Source organism: Uranotaenia lowii, chromosome 3 (genome assembly GCF_029784155.1).
Source record: "Uranotaenia lowii strain MFRU-FL chromosome 3, ASM2978415v1, whole genome shotgun sequence".
Taxonomy (NCBI): domain Eukaryota; kingdom Metazoa; phylum Arthropoda; class Insecta; order Diptera; family Culicidae; genus Uranotaenia; species Uranotaenia lowii.
In genome coordinates, this window is record NC_073693.1 from 44,204,435 (window position 1) to 44,217,190 (window position 12,756).

The window sequence follows — 12,756 nt, forward strand, 5'->3', positions numbered from 1 at the left end:
TTCTAAAACAGAGAATAAATTCATTGAGAGTTTCAAGCCTTGTGTTGTTCCTTCAGTTTCATGATTTATCTGAGTATTGAGAACTCGATATCATTTTCAAGGTACTTAACTTATTTGGATTCTTTATCTGAATTTTCAATTACTTAATTACTGATTTCGTGTTTTAAGCATCTAATCATCATATGTTTTCAACTTTTGTCACATAGAGAAGATATTTTTCAGGAAAATTTCAGTTTTCAATGTTTGATCTGATGAGAATCTTTTTCTTAATGGATAATTGTTATGTATGGTTAACAAATGAAAAAGTCGAACAGCAAAGCCGACTCAAACCTTTTTCTTAGATCCTGACCTAAGAAATTCAATTCTCGAACTATGCAGATCACGTCAAGTATAAAGTCTAGTTGACGTTTATGTTTCCCTATCAAAATTACATTTTAAGACATTTTCACCATTTTTATATCAAACCAAAGATTTGAATTTTGGAGTAATTAGACTCCGTTTTAAATTCAATGTTGAGGTTGATGATAATTTAAAATAATGTTTAAAGAATGCAAAAATTATATCAAAAAGAATGGAACGGGCTCACCAAACCGGGGTAACCAGATCAATTGTTGGCGATGTGGGCCTATCTAGTCCATTTCTTGAGGCTTTTTGTTGATCGATAAGAAGACGCTTCGTGTGCTGGGAGCCAGTTCCATCAAATGTCACAGTGCCGTGGTCCAAATAATTCAAATTAAGTACACTTCTTGAGAATGTTTCAAAATCTCCACATCTGGATTGATCCTATGATTTGGTTTTGCGTTTTTCGATACAAAACAAAAACTTCCGAGGCAATTTTCGCGGAACTATCAAAAACATGACCGACCACTATTTTCACTCATGGCCAACCCCCTTAAAAAAAAAAATCTGGCTATAGTGGAAGAAGTCCCAATTGGCTCAAAGTAAGAAATAAATTGTAATAATTTAAAACATTATACAGATCTCTCATTTTTATATAGTTTTTTATAATCCTAAGATTTAAAAAAAATCGAAATTAAAATGCGCGTCTATTGCCTATTTTTTTTATACATCGGATTATCCCGATCCGAATACATGTGGGAGAGCTTATGATAAATATTTAAGTTAGGCCATTTTTTGTTCGACAATATTCGAATATGTATTCATTTTTCTTTAAACATCAACATACGAGCACGCAATAACAAAATAATCCGGTCGTTCTTACACCCACCACCCGCTTCGTCGACTTCAAGGCTACTTTAGCCGTACTTTTAATTTTCTGATCGTCTTCTTTCATTTTACTTTAGAAAACTTCAGATTCTGCTGGTTGGATAGCTCTATTTTTCGAAGCAAAAGCTATGTTCTAAGACTTTAGTACACATCCGCTAAGCAAATGTTTATTCATACCAAACTAAGCAAATGCTTTGGACTTTTGCTTTGATTGATTTCGAGCTAAGTAAAAGCTACCGAAGCAATTGCTAAACCTTATTCATACCACTAAAGGTCTATATAACTACCAATGGCCCTTATTCTGCGCCTCGAGTGACGTGACGATAGTCGAGTCACCCAAGTCACTCTATTCCCGTAGTCGGTTTAGGTGAGGATTGTCACTTCGGATGAACTTTGTGAGTTCTTACCCTATTCTCGTAGTCACCGTGGGTGAGAATCGTCGCATTCGGGTGACGATTTTAGGTGACAATTGTCGGTACCTTTTCAGGTGGTGACAAGATAGAAATTCAATGAAAATTTTTCATAAAGCAAACTTAGTTAGGCTCTAAATAGTTCACCACAGACAACAATGGCAATTTTTAGAAAACCCAGATAAACTTATTTACCTTTTTAAAGAAAATCAATTTTTTTCACCCCGTGAAAAAAAAATTTGTAATGAAAAAGATGATTTGTAAAAAGATGATTGTAATGAAGATGATTTAAAGAGCTGATTTTCAAATCCAAATCTAAAGTTTGTTTCTGCATGTATAAAGTTATTTATTTTAGAAATCAAAATCCAAATTTAAATTTTACAATAATAGCACAATATTGGTATGAAGGTGTTGATGATAATATAATCCTTTCAACGAGTGATCATCTCCAGTTTTGCCCATCTCCAGTTGGATCCATAGAAGCCTGGAACTGAGACATTCTGACGAACATGTTTCCTGGATCGCATCCGCATCTGATAGCCGATAGGTTGTCCGGTTGCTTCCAATTTTCGGCGGCATTCCATTATGCTAACAAAACCTGCCACCTTCAATTCACCCCTACGAAAAGTGCAAAAAAATATATCCGGATTAGCTCGGATCATTTCTGTTTTTTTTTAAAACTTACTTGTTGTTAAATCCTTTCTTATCCAGGGACAATACAATACCGGTTTGTCGGGACAGCAGCCGAAGACTCCTGCATTCGTTTTGCATATTTTCCTCTGGGTATCATCGTATCAGCCAACTACATGGTTATGTTTTCACACCATCCGCTGCACTTCTGAACTTCTTATCTAGCTTGAATGCCTTGCTTAGATCGTGCAATTCGACGGTAGCCTTTTCCGAACCGAAAATCTTACTAGTTGAATTAAAAACTAATTTAAAAGTTTGAAAGCGCTTACAAAACAAAACAAACCAAGCCGGTTAGACACATAAGTTCATTTGGTCACTCACCCACAAATGAGCACCTGTCACTTCACCCACACAGACTCCGGGAATAAGGTGACAAATCTCACGGTGACTCGAGGTGAGGTGACAATCGTCACCTCATGCGCGGCGCAGAATAAGGGCCAATGACAGATGGTAAATGCATCCTTGAAACATGGGCTTGTGATATAGCTCAGTTGGCAAGTCTGTTGTCTTCTGAGCCGATGTCCGCGAGTTCGAGCCCAAGAGTAAACATCGATCGCAGTTGTACCGGATAAATTTTTCAATAACGATCCCCGCCAACTGCAACGTTGATAAAGTCGCGAATGCCATAAAGATGGTAAAACGACTATAATCGAAACAAAAAAAAATCTTTGAAACTTGGTGTTCTATTTTTGGCCTGTTTATAACAAAAAGTTTTCTTTTTTTGGTAATCTCGATCTATTAGAAATCGATCCTCAAGCTTCGATTTTTTAGGTGGATCGATCCTACGACCGTCCATCTGAATCAATCTTGTAGGCCTATCTTTTCCTGAAGATCTAAAAAATCTGGTTTGGAACCACTAAAGACGATCGCCCGGCATTTCTGCTGTACTTATTTTTCATTATTTACAAAAAAAAACTCTGTTTTAGAAGTAATTTTTCAAACATCGCTTTTAATCATATTTTTTTGTTATATTGTTCATTGAGAACGTACGAATGTTAGATTTTCAGAACAAAAAATTTCAAACAGGGTGCGTGTTGACGTCATTCACGTGTCAATTGTTTCATCGAGAAATAAAATTTCAATATCAAAATGTAATGCTTTTAACTCTGAATCTATTGATATATCTTTTAGTTTTAGTTTTAGTTTTAACCTTAACCTTAAATGCATCTTCTTAATTGAAATTATCTAATCAGTATATTTGTCTTTATTATGCTTTTTGATAAGATCGGGACTTGCAATTTAGAATGCATCAAGAAATTTGAAAATGAATTTTATTTGATGGTTACCACAAAAATAAAAATCACTTCACAAAACCTTTGTCGTATTGTTTTTCAATTCAAAATGGATATTGACAGGTCTTAAACTTATCACCATTTTGGTTATTTTTGAAAATAAAAATATCCTAGAGAAGGAAGGAAAAGGAAATATTAAACACGTATAAATGCGGGGTTTTAAAAAACAACAACAAATCGATAAAAATATTTAATGGTTTGAACCGAAAAATTACTTAAATTAAGTTAATTATTTATTTATTTATTGTTCACGGTCTACGATAACTCAATATCACACAGACTGATTTTCTCTTAATCTACGCTTAAAACTATTTTTACTTATATTATAGTCGAAACATGAATACACTTGGTCAAAAAGCTTACAAGAAATATCAAAGGGGTTATAAAATTCATTTCGTCCGTAATTCATCACCCTTAATGGCTCGTAATTGCGCAAAGTGCGCGAAGGGACATGGAATGGTATCATTTCGATCAAGTTGGTACTGTCGATGTTTCCAGATAAAATATCAAAGATGAATACACGCCGGAGGAGTAATACACGAGATCCGATTGGTTCGATTTTCAGGATTCCGCATCGATCGTCGTAAGGGGGAAGCCGTTGCGGTTCGTTCCAGGGAAGGTTCGGAAGTGCATGTCGCAGGAAACGTTTCTGGACAGATTCTAGCAGCTTCATGCCGCCTATGGATGAAGGTGCCCAAATTTGGATATTATACTCCAAAACAGAACGGACCAGTAAAGTACTTTTAGAGTGGTGGTATCACTGAATCCTTTCGTGTGGCGTACGATGAATCCTAGCACTGTTTTAGCTTTGGCCACGGTTAAAGCTAGATGATCCTTAAACGTGAGCGATTTGTCCAGAATCACGCCAAGATCCCTCATAGATTCAACCTTTTCAAGCACAAAATCACCCGCTAGGTAACTATGCGTTATCTCTGTTCTGCTCCTGGAGAAAGTCAAGATTTTACATTTTCCTAAATTCATCTCCATTGCATTCACTCGACACCAAATCATAAGTATGTCGAGGTCTTGTTGAAGTGAAACACAGTCTTCATAATCTGTGATGGTGCGATACAACTTCAAATCGTCGGCGTAGAATATTATTTCCGAATCGATCAGTACACAAAGGTCGTTCATATAGAGATTAAATAGCAATGGACCTAAGTGGCTTCCTTGGGGAACTCCAGAAGGAACAGCGAAAGTTGTGGACTTGATGTGACCCTGTCTGACGAATGCGGTTCTGTCTTGAAGGTATGACTCTAGCCACTTGATCAGCCATTTGGGAAATCCGATAGTGTCAAGCTTATCGAGAAGTAGTTTGTGCGGGAGCCGATCGAATGCTTTGGCGAAATCCACATAAATTGCGTCGACTTGTTTCTTGTCGGATAGAGATCTACTGAAACGGAACATACACCATCAAGTTAGTTAGTGTTGATCTCTTTTTACGGAAACCATGTTGGCATTCTGCGATGATATGTGATGAAACTGAACTCATTTTATTAAAGATTAACAATTCAAATACCTTTGCTAAGCAGTTCAGAATTGATATGCCTCGATAGTTTTCAACAAGATGAATGTTACCAGATTTATGAATCGGTGAGATAGCTGCAGTTTTCCAAAGTATGGGTACAGTAGAAGTTTCCAATGACTTGTTAAACAGCATGCTCACTGGAAGTGCTAGGGATTCACAGCATCTTTTGGCGAATAGTGGCGGTAAGCCGTCCGGACCGGCTCCCTTTTGCTCATTGATATCAAGGAGTGCTTTCTTAACTTCGTTTGGAGAAACCCTGAATTCGGGAATACTTATATCAAACGAGTTAACCGAATTCAAATGCTGGTTGGAGTTGTTTACTTCCTTGTGGCATACGAAAGTGGATTTAAAATAATCTGTACAAAGTTGAACTGCTTCTTGGGCGTTATTGGAAGTGCGATTCTGATAAGTAAGATTCAACGGAAGCCCCAAATTACCTTTTTTACTTTTCACGTAATTCCAAAATGCAGAAGGGTCATCTTTAAATTTCCGTTGAAGATCAGATAAATGCTGACGGTAGCTAGTATCTTTAAGTTTTAAATACTGTAACTCAATGGCTCTTAGATATTCCCTCGATACATCAGTAGGATTGCGAGTGTACTTTGTTTTAGCTTTTCTCATGCGATTTTTTAATGTTGTCAAATCACGATTCCACCAAGCGAATTTTTTAACAACAAGGCGAGGTCGCACTGGCACATGTCGATTTAAAATTTCTGATAAGCGTGAATAGAATGACTCAAGCGCTGAGTTTGCATTATGTGTACTGGGGTCTAATACAGAGGTCCAATTCTCTTGTTGAATAATGAGGTTGAGCTCGTTGAAGTTGCAGTTTCTAAAATCATATGTGACGTCGTCACTATCCGTAGTTTCATCAAACACGTCGGAAAAAAACGAGACTACAATCGGGGGGTGATGTAAATCCACACTAGACTGGCCCATAACCAAAAAAATCCTTATATTCAACGCGGCACCCCCCAGATTGGTACCTTTAGGTGAAAAAATGAATTTCTGAAAGTTTCAGGTCATTTGGCAGAAGCACGAGCTGGCGCAAAGGACTTAAAATTTGTATGGAGATTTTCGGTAAAATGTATGAAAAATCGACATACTTTCACTCTTTGTGTTCTAAAATATGTTTCCAGTATGATAGAAAGCTCAGAATTTCAGGAATTGTAGTTCAAACAATGACAAACAAGATTGGAGAAGATTGTGATGCGATACGAGTTGACTGAGATGAGTTATCACTTCTTTGATAAATCGTGAACGATGTATGGGCTAATAATCGCACTCACTTGATCGCATCGTCACGCAATGCAGCACCTCATAGTTTATCGAACCTTTCTTTCAACTTTTTGCAAAGATATTTGTTATAAAATAAGCTACAACTTTGCCGAGGACACAAACTTTCTATCTGATATTCTTATTTTGTGACAATGCGATCAAGTTAGTACTAATTATCCACCTATACACCGTTCACGATATATCGATGAAATGCGAAAAAGATCACACATTCAATTGCGGATAACTCATCATAGTCAACTCGTATCGTGTCACAATCTTTACAAACTTGTTTGTCATTGTTTGAACTACAATCCCTGAAATTTTGAACTTTCTAGCATACTGGAAACATATTTAAGATTACAAAGAGTGAAAGTATGTCGATTTTTCATACATTTTGCCGAAAATCTTCATACAAATTTCAAGTCCTTTGCGCCAGCTCGTGCTTCGGCCAAATGAGCTGAAACTTTCAGAAAGTCATTTTTTCACCTAAAAGCACCAATCTAGGGGGTGCCGCGTTGAAAAAAATGTTGTAAAAATCATCCCATACAAATTTGGGCCAGTCTAATCCACACGCATCAAAGGTTGAGGAGCTGCGCGCAACATAAAATTCGTTGGATCGCTTACGAATGCAAGATCTAGCAGGCGTTCGTTGAGATTCTTGATGTTATTTATTTGATGGAGACCGATATCCATTAACGCATTCGTGACTGTATTTTCCTTTGAATGTAGCAAGTCAGGAATATCTACCACGAGCTCAGATCCGGGAAGAAAACTGTTTAAATCTTCGTCGAATATCCAAGAAATGTTTGGCAAATTATAGTCTCCAATTAATAAAAACGAGTCTTTGTCTGAAAGCAGCTTAGATAATTGTTCAATGCAGATCGCATGGGATTGGTAGCTTGAATTAGACCATATTAATATGTAGTTTTTGAAGAAAAAGCACTAAAGTGGTATGTAATCGTAAAATTTAATTTCTGTTAATTTTTTAGGGAAAATTATGGGGTTCAGAAGTTAAACATTAAATAAAAGTTACAATGTTTAAAGAAGGTTAAGAAAATTAGACTGCCAATAGATTTCCTACGCTTCCTGAAATCGCCTGATTTTAGTTTTATAAGAGTTCTGGTGATGTATAGAAGATTAATGCTATAAAGTTGTGCAGACCATCAAGCTAAAATTGTTACTTTGGTACTGTCGCTCGTCATTTTTTTTAAACAATAGCTGATTTTGAAGCTGCCCACTTTTTGATTAATGTCAGCCGACAGTTATTGATCCAAATTTGAAACTTTCCAGAATTCCGAGTCCGTTGTTTTTATCTAGCACAGCTCCATTAGAACAAATTCTAAAAACATTCAATGGCTTGAATCTAGTTCACTTAAACCGTAATAATTGAAAAACCCATAAAACCGATAATTTTCCCTTCCACTTCCCTTGAACTTTTATGGGTTCAATTTGCAATTTTAAAGGATCAAATACCTATGGCAGAGAGTGGGAGTTGTCCATCCAAGGTGGGTTGGTTGCATCAAAAGGATAAAAATGGGTCCATAAAATTCGCCATCAAAAGAAACGATGTCAAGTTGTAGGAAGGAATAACATTACGCAGAAACGAAAAAAAATCTCAAGAAGAAGAAAAGTCGCTTACCTTTTTCAGAGATATTTCCTTCCTCTTCCGCGGCGGTGAAACTGGTTTATTTTTTTCTGGATCGAAAAATTCAGGAAGCACTCCTCCGAATCGGCTCTCCAGTAACGGGCTGAAAAGGTTTGCAGCTGATAAAAACTCTCGACTTCCTCACACTCTTGTTCTGCGTTCTCTTACGCTCCCCACTTCTTGAGAAGATGCGAAAATTCTGATTCTCTTCGCGTTCCTCTGCCTTCACTCCCACACGAGAGACTCTTGTTCTTACCTCTTCCTTTTATCAGCGAGTTGGAGAAGTTAGACGAAGTGCTGCAACAAAAAATTATCAAATCACGACTTTATAACTTTGTTTTTATTTTTTCTGTTGTTCGCTTTGCGAATTTGCTTCTTCGATCATTCTTCTTCTTGCTCTTCTTCTGTTTTCTTTAAAGTTTTTCTTTCGCTGTGTAAATTCCCACTCAGTTTCAAGATTAAACTCCTCTCTTGTTCTCTTATTCTATGTATATCCCGTTGTGTTGTGATGTGAACATTTCTGTTATGCACGGAACAACTTTGAATTTGTTCTGTTCTTTTGCCTCCCACTCTCCAGTCCTTTTTCCGATCCCTTCTTCCCTTCCCACAAGTTCCCTCTGTATCGGTTTTGCGCTGTTGTTGTTCTTCTTCTTCTTTTATGTGGTGTGGTATGTTTTGCGTTATAATTCTTGTCACCAGCTAGCGTTGTCCCATTCGTGGCATTCCTTCCACTGCGATTGGGTTTTGTTGTGTGTTTGTTGACCGAGAAGATTGAGAAAGACTTATTAATCACACTTTTTTTTGTCCTCTCACAGTGTTCATGGATTCTGGAAAGTTGTACCCGCACAAGCTTTTACGGACGAAAGAACGAACTTCTAAAAGGACGGTGGACGCGCGTGGCAATATTCATCTTTGTTATCGGAGATTACTTTCTGTGTTTCGTCGTTCGAGAGTTTGTTCTTGCTTTCTTGCTTGCCCCATGTGTTGCAAGTTATTGGCTTTAAGATCCATCGTCGAGATGTGTGTCGTACAACGTTGGTACCTTCCTTAGCGTGAGCCCTTAGTCAGTTGAGCCCGTAATGTTTGTTTCAACCTTTTCCCAGAACACCGTGGGATACACAAGTTCCTTAATTGCAAACAGCGCACATAGGAGTACTCTATGGAAAAAGTTGGCCAAAACCCGTTTTTCTCTTTAAAATGATTAAAAGTCTAATTTTCGTTGTTTTTTAGTATACACAACCCATTTTTAACCAAAATTTCAAATTTCATAATTTTGGTCTTTTCGGGTCATTCGCTGCACCCTTAGAAAAAGTTTGTTTTTAAGCAAATTCGAAGCAAACCAGCCGATCAACTATCAGAAATTATGAAAAATATATTTTTTTAAACAAATCAAACCCAATAAAAAAAGTATGTATAACACAAAGTAAATGCATGGCATGCTCGCTATCTGGAACAAAATTAGGGTCAAAATACGCTTAAATTTTTAAATTTCAAAATTGAAAATAGCTCGAGTTCGCAAGTATGCGCAAGATTTTTCTTTTAGACATGTTTAAGGAAGTTAGAAGCAATCGTGTGATACGGGAAATTTTTCCCGGCGGAGCCCGGAAGATAAACTTAATCACTAATCTGTGAAAAACTAATACAAGTTTTTTCGAAAATATTGCACTATTTTGTTTAGCTTCTCTACGACATGTGTTTATCAAGAAATAATCGCAATTTCAGTCACAACTCATTGGTCATATTAAAACTGAAGATTTGTAGAAGAAATTTTGTTGATAGTCTCATTATACTGCGTACTACGCAGCCTGTGATTGTACGTGATTATGCCAAATTTTGGAAAACAAAATTTAAAATTTTGATACATCAATGTTACGAGTGATGCCATTACGAACTCACTACATCGATGGTTCAAAATCGACAATACTCATATGCAACAACTATCTAAAAACCGAAAAACCTAAAAAAAAATTGATTTTTTTCAATTTTAATTTCGAGGTTTTGGCCAGGATTTGGGGTAAAATATGTTCAATATGTATGAACTTGAATCAAGATTTAATCTCATATCATATGTTAACTTTTTTTTTTAAATATCAGTCAATTTCGTTTCAATTGCGAGTTGCCTATTTTATATTTTTATTTTGTTCAGAAAAGGAGAAAACAGGTGGTCTGAGGCGAGAACCTTGGGGCACGCAGGTGGTCAAAAAAAAAGAGAGCGAACAGTATTAGATCCCTGGAGTAACTCGATTACACAGCCACACAGTCGATAAAACCATTAGTAGTCGATAACTGGCAAGTTGATAGCTAGGGCAGTACTAGTATTTGGGATTTGCAAATACTATAGCTGAATTCAAAGGAATTTATCGACTACCTTTTTATATCATAATTTCATTCAGCCAAGAGGTTCTTCAAACCTTCTCTTTTAAAAATAAGTCGTAAAAGTAATTTATTTGAAAGATCTAATATCCTAGATCATAGGTCGGCAACCAGCGGCTCTTTGGATATAAAGCTGCGGCGCTTTAGCTCACTGCACAAATATTATAGATATACTTCTGAATTATTATTCAATAAATCGTGCTAAACTGATATTTAAGTCTTGTGACCTAGCACACGGATTTTGTCCAGAAATTTTTTAAATTTATCCGTTGTAGGAAGAAGCGGAACGGAATGAATGACAAAAAAGTAAGTTTTGAAGCCTAATTTAATAATTTGTGGCTTTTTACTGTCTTTTGAAGCAGATCAAGATTTAATTTATCATTTACCATGAATGCAAATATAGACATCGTTCGATTTTGACAACACGCCCGTACATTTCGTGTTGTCAAAATCAAACGGTTTTTTTTCTCAACTTTTTTTCAGTTATTTCTACAAAATAACTGTTATTATTACCAAAAACGTTATTATCAGTCAATTTCCAACCATTTGTAGTCATTTTATATTTTTTTTATCATGTTTTCGATGCATTTTGCACTTTTCTTGTTTTATTTATAATGTTTGTTTTCATTTGTCATATTTGCTGTTTTTGTCATTCTTCATCATTTTTAAGTTGTTTTTTGTCATTTTCAGCCTTTTGTTTTAATTAGTTTTTTAACTTTTTGAAATTTTCATCATTTTATCATTGTTGGGTACTTTATAAATTTAATAAAAAAATAAACTTGTATTTATTGTTGCATTTTATCATCACTTCATAGAAACGTGTTTAAGTTTTTTGTCTAAATTAAATTGGTCCTGTTATAACGAAAACTAGAAGGAAATGTTGTTTCTAAAAACCGTTCGATTTTGGCACATGTACCAAAATCGGATGTTGCCAAAATCGAACTTTGCCACAATCGAACGGTGTCTGTAATAACAAAATCTTAAATAAAACTATTTATTTCCAAAATGTATATATTTTTAAATCAATCGAACATACAAGTCTACCTGTAACAACAAAAAAGAAAATCAAAGTTTATCATTTTCAAAAAAGGAGTTCTAAGCCTCTGCTAAGCCAACGTAACCCACATCAAATTTTATATTTAAAACACTCACAATCACTTTTTTGCCCTCTACGAAAATTGATAAGTTGCAGTTTTCAAAATCGTATAAGAATTATAAGCCCTTCGGAAAAATATTTACAACTATGACGCGTTATTACATAAAAGTAATGAACGGAGAAGTGCAATCGGCTAAGCTGCTAAGTTTGATAAACTTCAGTGCCCCATCGAGAAATCGACGATCTAATTCGTTACTCGCAAGTTAAATTCACCAAACTTCGTACGGCTTCAATGAGCCACTAAGTGCAATGATGCGTTTGTTCCGGGATACTGAACATCTATACCAGCTTTGAGAACCTTCTAGTCGTTTTGTACGTCGTACACGCCAATCCAGATTTTTTATAATTCAATTTGACCGTGTTTTTACTATTCATTTAAACTTTTATGTTCAAAGAATTAATAATAGTAATAATAGGGGAGATGGGGGCATAATGGCCACCTTAAGGAAAACGCTTATTATACCATAGAGAACAGCTGTAATATGTGAATTACATCATTGTTTCGTGTTCAGACACTCAAATAGTCTATTGCCTAATCAGATGAAACTTGAAAAAGCAGATAAAAACGTTTAAAAATGAATTTTAAAAATTTTTGCCGAAAGCTAAAAACCAGTCACTGTAGAGGCATAATGAGAAACCCCCCGAGGCCTATGAGCACCATTAATGAAGGCATAATGAGCGTTTTCTGTCGGGGAATCTAGCAGCAAATTCGACTCGATGAAGTCAACTGACTAATAGAGCTACAGCTTGACTTGTATCGTCTGACGATTTGGCCTATTGGTAAGATGTCGGAGAGATAATCAGTAGGCTCGAGTTCGATTCCTGATGGAGGTGATTTTTTTTTCTTCATTTATCATTTATGATCATGATTGCACTAAACGGTGAGGCGTAGATTCATCAAACAAAGCAAAAACAAAATAATCTAGGTCTGTTTGTAGAATTCAAAGAATTAACACATGTTCATACATTATGTTTCTGGTGTTTTGTTTGACGGATGATGCTTTGATGCTATTAGCCGTATAATGTAACAATAAAAAAAATCAATCATGAATGGTATGTGCAAAAAAAAAAATCCCCTCGAATAGGAATCGAACTCGAGTCTACTGATTACCTCTCCGACATCTAACCAATAGGCCAAATCGTCAGACGATGCAAGT

The 12,756-nt window shown here is 36.0% G+C and overlaps 1 protein-coding gene across 5 annotated transcripts in view; it reads right to left on the reverse strand.

The window, feature by feature from the left end:
- Positions 1-12,756, reverse strand: part of LOC129754264 (protein FAM133-like) — a 264,628-nt gene that overhangs the window by 239,989 nt on the left and 11,883 nt on the right. For 2 of the 5 annotated variants that reach the window (XM_055750215.1, XM_055750218.1), the window contains exons 2-3: positions 8,327-8,367; positions 8,065-8,173 (exon numbers count right to left, since the gene is read on the reverse strand). The gene's annotated coding sequence lies outside the window, so the exon portion shown is untranslated. Of the gene's footprint in view, positions 1-8,064; positions 8,368-12,756 lie in introns of all 5 variants that reach the window. The other 3 variants (XM_055750217.1, XM_055750216.1, XM_055750219.1) reach the window with 2 other exon arrangements.